The sequence below is a fragment of the Schistocerca gregaria genome, chromosome 2 (assembly GCF_023897955.1).
Source record: "Schistocerca gregaria isolate iqSchGreg1 chromosome 2, iqSchGreg1.2, whole genome shotgun sequence".
NCBI classification, from domain to species: Eukaryota; Metazoa; Arthropoda; class Insecta; order Orthoptera; family Acrididae; genus Schistocerca; species Schistocerca gregaria.
Window position 1 is genome coordinate 374,221,858 of NC_064921.1, and position 7,344 is coordinate 374,229,201.

The following is a 7,344-nucleotide window of genomic DNA, read 5'->3' on the forward strand; positions in this document are numbered from 1 at the left end:
CAGATGTTAATGTCTCTATATAGCTATTTATTAGCGAAGTTATGCTAACTTCAGTGCATGTGACAGTGAATTTTATTTAACTTTTCAGTTTATTGTGTTTGGGTGCAGGAAATGTGAATTATATGATAAAGAATAGTAAATAAATTTATCTTGTTATCTTAAATACAAGTGAAAAATTGAATAATATACAGCAGAGTGTTCACCTTCATTTAAATGCAGGAAGTTTGGGGAATAGGTGGGGAGCCTATACACCTTCATTAAGAAAAATGCTGCAGTCACAGATGAGATTTGTAACATGTAATGTGACTGCCTTAAACGCTCTGTTGGCATCTGGTTAAGTATGCAAACAACTGTAATAGTGGTGAGCACAGGCTCTAAAATACAGAATTACTCAGCTTTGAGCAATACTGCTGTGAGTGTCTTTTTACTGAGATTTAGCACTTTACAGATGTGTCATCTAATTCTTCTGGCCTTGGAAGATTAGTGCACAATGAGCAGAATTGAAAGATCCCTGGTTACATATTTGAGGCAAAGAGCCACTGATATTTCAGCCTGGGTGAAAAAATGCTTCTGAGTGATGGACTAAAGGGAGCTCAGGCAGTGGCTTCAGGACATGGCACATGCCCATTTACTTCTGTCTCTCATCTTGTACACACAATTTGGCTACTTCACTTTTTGTTTAGGGACAGTAAATTACAGAATTCTAGGGCCTGAAGAAATTTAGTGGAGTTGGAAAAGAAAGTGAAACTCCATGTTCTGACCCAGAGCTATCTAGGTCTTAGAGCCACTACTCCATTATCACACCACTTTCCTGGCCGCTGTGTTCTATCTAGTCCTTCGAGCCACTACTACATCAGCACTCCACTTTCCTGGTTGTTGTCTGCTATCTAGGCCTTTGAGCCAGTGCTTCTCAGTCAAGTAGCTCCTAAGATGGCATCAAGAGTATGAGTGGCTCCCATACCAGTTCTCCCACTAAGGAAAAAAGTCTTGGCGAAATATTGGGAATTCAACCTGGGTCCTTCCCACAATAGCGAAATGCATTGACTGCTAACCTGTGGGGGCAGACTAGTGGGATTAGAAGAGGAATTAACTTAGAAAAGGCTAGTTCGCATCTGTAGTAGACTACTACATGTGTACCCTGGATAGCGTCTAATTATAGATGTGAACTAAATGAACTAGCCCTGACTGGCAGCCAGACAATCATATTGATCCCCTGCTGTTTAATTGCACATCCTAATCAAAATATTACAGACAAAACCCATTGGTCATCTCATGGCCAGCTGACAATAAAACTTGTACCTTGCCTCAGAATTTGCCAGCTAAATAGAGAAGGAATAAGCAGGGCAAAGAGTGATGTCCCGCAAAAGATTCTAAACGATAACGACATTGACGTCACTGCCATTCAGGAAATGCACACGGAGAACAAGGAACAACTAAGAAAAAGAGGTAAAATATACAGCTACACCTTAGTTGGTGCCACATACCAGCACACTTATGGTGTGGCAACTGGTGTGAGATCCAATATCGAAAATGTTCAGTTGCATTCAGCATCTACCAACAACAACACACACGAAGTGGTTATTCAAATCGGAGGGTACACCATAAGTAACACATACAAACCTCCAATCTCATGGCCACCACAAGTCCTACCACTACTGTAACATCCATCTCTCTATGTAGGCGACTACAACAGTCTTCACACCCAAAGGAAATACAAAGGGAACAATGACAATGGTGAGGCACTTGCAAATTGGGCAGATGAAAACAATATGTACCTCGTATTTGATGCAAAGGGTAGAGATTCCTTCTATTCAGCAGCATAGAAATGAGGATATAACCCAGACCTATGCTCCGTGACCACAGACAAGGCAAAGATACAGCTGAAAATCTCTCATGATATTCTACAAGACTTCCCACACAGCCAGCATCGACCGCTCTAATAGAGATTGGAACAACTATTCCCCTGGTTACTTCCTTTCCTTGCCCACAATGGAATTCCAGAAAGAAAACTGGGAATATTTTTCTAACAATGTGGATAAGTGCCTGGGATGGGATACCTCCTAAACTAAAGAACTACAGGAGGTTTGTTGGAGTGGTCATAAGCTCTGCAAAAAAGGCAATACCTAGAGGGTACTGTTAAAAATATATCCCAGGATGGAACAAAGAATGTGAAAATCAGTGCCAGGCATTCCTCAACAGCAACAACCAGGGAATTCATGATGACCACCTACACAATCTTGATGTGGCTCAATGAGAATAATGGATGGAAACCATTCAAGAAGTAGACTTCAAAATGTCTAAGAGAAAAGCATGGTCCCTTTTAAGAAAACTAAATGATGGCAATAAAGTGCGTCCACAAAGAAACACGATACATCCAAACAAGATTGTCTCCCATATAGTATCAGCCTCTAAAACTCCAGTCGAGATAGAGCTCACACCACTCAGATTAAGAATGAGCTCACAGCATTAAAATCTCTCTGTGATGACCAAATGGTATTTTCCCATCTATTCTTAGCAGAAGACACAACAAGTGCTCTCAAAGATGTAAAATCGGGAAAAGCACCTGGATTTTTATGGAGTCCACAAAGAGTTTCTTCTGAATTGCGGTAAATATGCGAAAAGATTGTTAGCAGAATTCTTTACAGATGTTATAACACACGGCATAGTCCCACAGCAAATGAAACGAAAAAAAAATGGTGCTCTCCTAAAGCCAGGGAAGCCAAGTAATGAACCAAAGAGCTACCGCCTAGTCACATTATTGAGGTCTATCTATAAGCTCATGGAAAGACTTCTCTATAACCGCATTGCCAGCAAAATTCTGGAGTCAGTTCACGTGTAGCAAGCCGGGTTCCGCCCTGCACGCAGCTGTACAGACCAAGTTATGTCACTAACTACGTACGTAGAGGCTGGGTACCAAAGGAAATTAAAAGCATCAGCTGTTTTCGTAGATCTGTCTGCTGCGTATGATACAGTCTAGAGACAAGGCCTATTGTACAAATTCATACAAACAGTCCCTTGCCTGAGAACTGCCAGACGCCGGCCGCAGTGGCCATGCAGTTCTGGCGCTGCAGTCCGGAACCGCAGGGCTGCTACGGTCGCAGGTTCGAATCCTGCCTCGGGCATGGGTGTGTGTGATGTCCTTAGGTTAGTTAGGTTTAAATAGTTCTAAGTGCTAGGGGACTTATGACCTAAGATGTTGAGTCCCATAGTGCTCAGAGTCATTTGAACCATTTGAACTGCCAGACTTACAGATGCCATGCTTGCTACCAGAATATTCCAAGTAGTAACAGGAGAACAGATGAGCATCCAAAGCACCCTGAACAGCGATCTATCACAAGGCTTTGTGTTGGCTCCACTACTGTTCAGTCTGTATATTGCCAATATGCGGAGGTTTGGGTATGCAGAAGATTGGGTCTTGGCAACACAACACAAGAACTTCGAGGTCATGGGAACAACCTTGACATCTGACTTGGATATATTAAGCACATACTTTCGCAAATGGAGATCACAGATAAATCCTACAAAAACTGAAAGTACTTGTTTCCGTGTCAATAATAAATTAGCAAGCAAACACCTTGATGCTTGTCTCAAGGGAAATTGGCTCCAATCTAATGAGCATCCAACCTACATTGGAGCCAGTTTAGACAGAGCCCTCACTTATAAACGACTTCTGAAAAATACTGCAGCCAAACTAAAGACAAGGAATAATATTCTCCAGAAGCCTCTTCGGCTGACACACTACACATGTAAAAAAAAAAAGAAAGAAAAAAAAAAAGGTGCAGCTGTATAGCATGATGTGAATTGTCAGCAGAACCATGAAGATCAACCCCAACACATTGACAGCCAATTCTGAGCCACGTACTACATGTGGACCTATGTCAAAAGAATGTTCTTCTCCGGGACTATAGGAAGATAATTGACAATGCCCAGCTCCCTAAACATTGCGACATGCCAGACCTGGAAACAAATGGACTTCAGTCTAGACATCCAACAATAATAACAGCCAAGGAATTACAAAGTATAAACTTTTATGCAATAAAGACCTGGAGGGAACAATGGCAAGAGGTGTGCCCTGTGCATTGTCAAGCCCTCCCCTGCATCACTGAGAGACCGCCCGGCTATGGACTACCGCATAAAATATGGTCATCCTTTAACAGAATACACACAAATTGCGGAAGATGTGCAGATACTCTTTACAAATGAGGAAAACCACCAACTCCCAACTGTGACTGGAGCCAACAGACAGACCATCCACCACATTGTCCAAGAGTGCGACAGAAGAGCATACAGTGGCAAGTTCAGTGATTTTCTGATGGCAGTAGATGCCGCAAAAGACTTTACACACAATCTTGATGTTTTTATTTAGTTGTATTGACCATATATAAGCTTGATGTTTGTATTTAATTGTATTGCCCATTATCTGTATGTTTTATCCTTCTTATATAGCATATTTTATTGTGTTTTTTATGTATATCTTTGTTTAAACATTTGTAAGAACCATAAAATGATGTGCATTTCCATATGCTAAATAAAGTAAATAAATAAGAAAAACTAGAAGTTTTGGGTTTAAATATGGTAATTGAAAGTATATAATGGAAGGAGTTCAGGTGTAGAGTGGTCGAGAGACACTTTAACAAGAATGAAAGTGCTGATAAGCTTTAAGATGAGCCTCTCTCTGTAACAGTCAGATTACACATGCACACATGTACTCACAAGTGCATGGCTGCATTGTTCCAGCCAATTACATGTTATTTGCACTTAAGGGATGCTGCAGTTGTGCAAGTTGTGTGTGTGTGTGTGTGTGTGTGTGTGTGTGTGTGTGTGTGTGTGTGTGTGTGTGTGTGTGTGTGTGTTATTATCTCAGAAGAAGGAATCATCCAAAAGCATGTTAATGAAATTGTAGGTTTATTAGATATGTGGCAAAAAAAATTAACACCAGACCACCAAGTAGAATTAAAATTAGGATATCTTATGTTTTACATTAGAGGAGCAGTGCGGATGGAAAATTCACATGTGGGCTTTAGAGTAAACAGGAAAATTAAAAATTTAAAGATTGCTAAGAAATTAGCAAAAATTATTTTAAAAGTTATACAAAAGATATTCCATAGAAATAATTAAACTCTATGCACCAATCGACAGTCTGATGAGGAACTAGAACAATGTCACAAATAGTTGGCTGAAGTGGCTACGTACAGTATAACCCCGGTTTTGCATTCCCGGAATTAACGTTTTCCCGCCGTTTACAACATTTTTTATTGCTCCCGTCAAATCTCCTATCTCCACAATATTAATTAACACCTGATTTTGCATCAGTATATTTATAATTTTCCCACAATTTACAATTTATGAAAAAATTTTCATGGAAAAAAAAACCTGATGTAAAATGACGCTGGCTGGCATAGTGTTGGCCATCAAGTAGAGTTTACAAACATCATATGGTTAAGTTTCTTGATACCAAGGTGCTATACTTAGTGGATTTAGACAGGTAAATGTGTAAAAGTTGGAACCACTCCTGTCGTATCTCCTGCTGTTGCCAAACTCCACTGTGCTTGGTGGCTGATAGGAGTAACTAGGTTCATACGAATAAAGGTATTGTGACCAATCAAGCGTAGTTTTGTGATTGTTGTAATCATCATTACACCTCTGTTGAACCATATTTAGTGTGTTTCCTCTTTTTGCTGCTTGTAGTGCTAGTTGACACCTTCATTTAGTTTGCGTTGCTCAAATGTTTTTGGCTTAAACACAGCATGAATTACATATATTCTCATGCAGAGCAAAACGTATTTCAAGGATTTATTCTCATTGTTAAGTGCAATATTTGCACACATATTTTTTGTGATGTTACACCAAAAAACAATGTGAGTGAGAGTTTGCGTATGTGTGGTTTTCTACATAACTGAGGAAGTGCAGTACCAGGTAACATCATTAAGATGACTACAGTTCAAAGATACATGTAACAACACATAAGCAAACACCACACAAAATACTTATGTAAATACTAAGATGGTGACCAAGCAGCTCGTTAGAATGAAATTACAATGAAATGAACACCCTACGTCCCCGATGACGTATGTCAATGCCTGTAAGCAGCTAAGGGTGTTCATTTCATTGTAACTTATGTAAATATTTGCACTTGATATCACAAAAAAATTCTCAAAACACACTATGATAAGCATGAAAAAATGTGTAACTGATGCAGTGTGTCACTGTTTTTCCAAAAACATCAATAATGTTGCATGAAATTGGGTCAAACATTCCTACTTCCAGTTATCAGTTCCCATTATGTCAGAGGTTTTTATTAGATAATAAACCTTTTTTAGATAATAAACAAGTCCTTGGCAAGAGTATTTTGATGCCTATTATATAGATGTACATAAAGTGCAAATATGAGATGTGGTATCCTATACATGACTTTTAGAGCTTAAAATGTTATTCCCATGTTTTACATTTTCCCACATTTTACATCAGTTTTTTTAAGTCCCTTGAAAAGTGCAAAAGCGGGGTTTCACTGTAATGACAAATACATTGCATGCTGATGATGGAGTATTTTAAATTGAAAATAAGACAAAAACTGAAGAACAATCCCTCATTAAGAAACTCTCAGTACAATACCAGAAAAAACGAGATTATCGCTAGTACAGTATCCAAGAAGAGCATGTTTCTTCAAAACAGGAAACTTTTGGTAGGAAACACAAAACTCTCGAGGGTGTGACAGTCCTAAGCCACTATAGAATTTCAAGTATTCATAGACTTGTAAGATGCCGACTAGAAATAGGTACAAAGCTGCAAGGAAACAGACTCCTCAGGCAGGAAGTAAAAACTGTAGGTTGTGCTAATTTATTTAAAAATACAGATAATTAACATATCAAATTAAGCAACAAGTTCAATATTCTAAAAGATTAAGATTACCCAGTTATAGATGAAATGGGCAGTTATTTAAAGAGTCATACTTGCGAACAGCAGATGATGTTCAAAGTACAAAGAGAACAAAAAAAGGTAATGTCAAATAGAACAAGGCAACTATTAGAGGTAATGTGAGATTTTCAAGCAAACAGTAATCGAAATGTGGTATCAAAGCATTCAGAAATGTTCTCCTGAAGATGAGAGAGGAAATGCAACTAGAATATATGGTAACAGATACAATTGCAAACAAAAGAACTACAAAGAAAACAAGAAACTACAAAGAAAACGAGATAGGAACTTATGTTGGGTGGACATACTTTCAGCAGTGAAAGTAGTAGACAGCACATTAATTAACAACAGAGAAAACACTGAAATAGATTTTTGTAGCTTTTTAAAAATATTTATATAGTTCAAAACAAAGATTCCAAGACTTACCAAGCG

At 38.7% G+C, this 7,344-nt stretch overlaps 1 protein-coding gene across 10 annotated transcripts in view; it reads left to right on the plus strand.

Moving 5' to 3' along the window:
* LOC126319942 (A-kinase anchor protein 9-like) overlaps nucleotides 1–7,344 on the plus strand; it is a 490,541-nt gene that overhangs the window by 252,170 nt on the left and 231,027 nt on the right. The gene's annotated exons all lie outside the window — the stretch shown is intronic.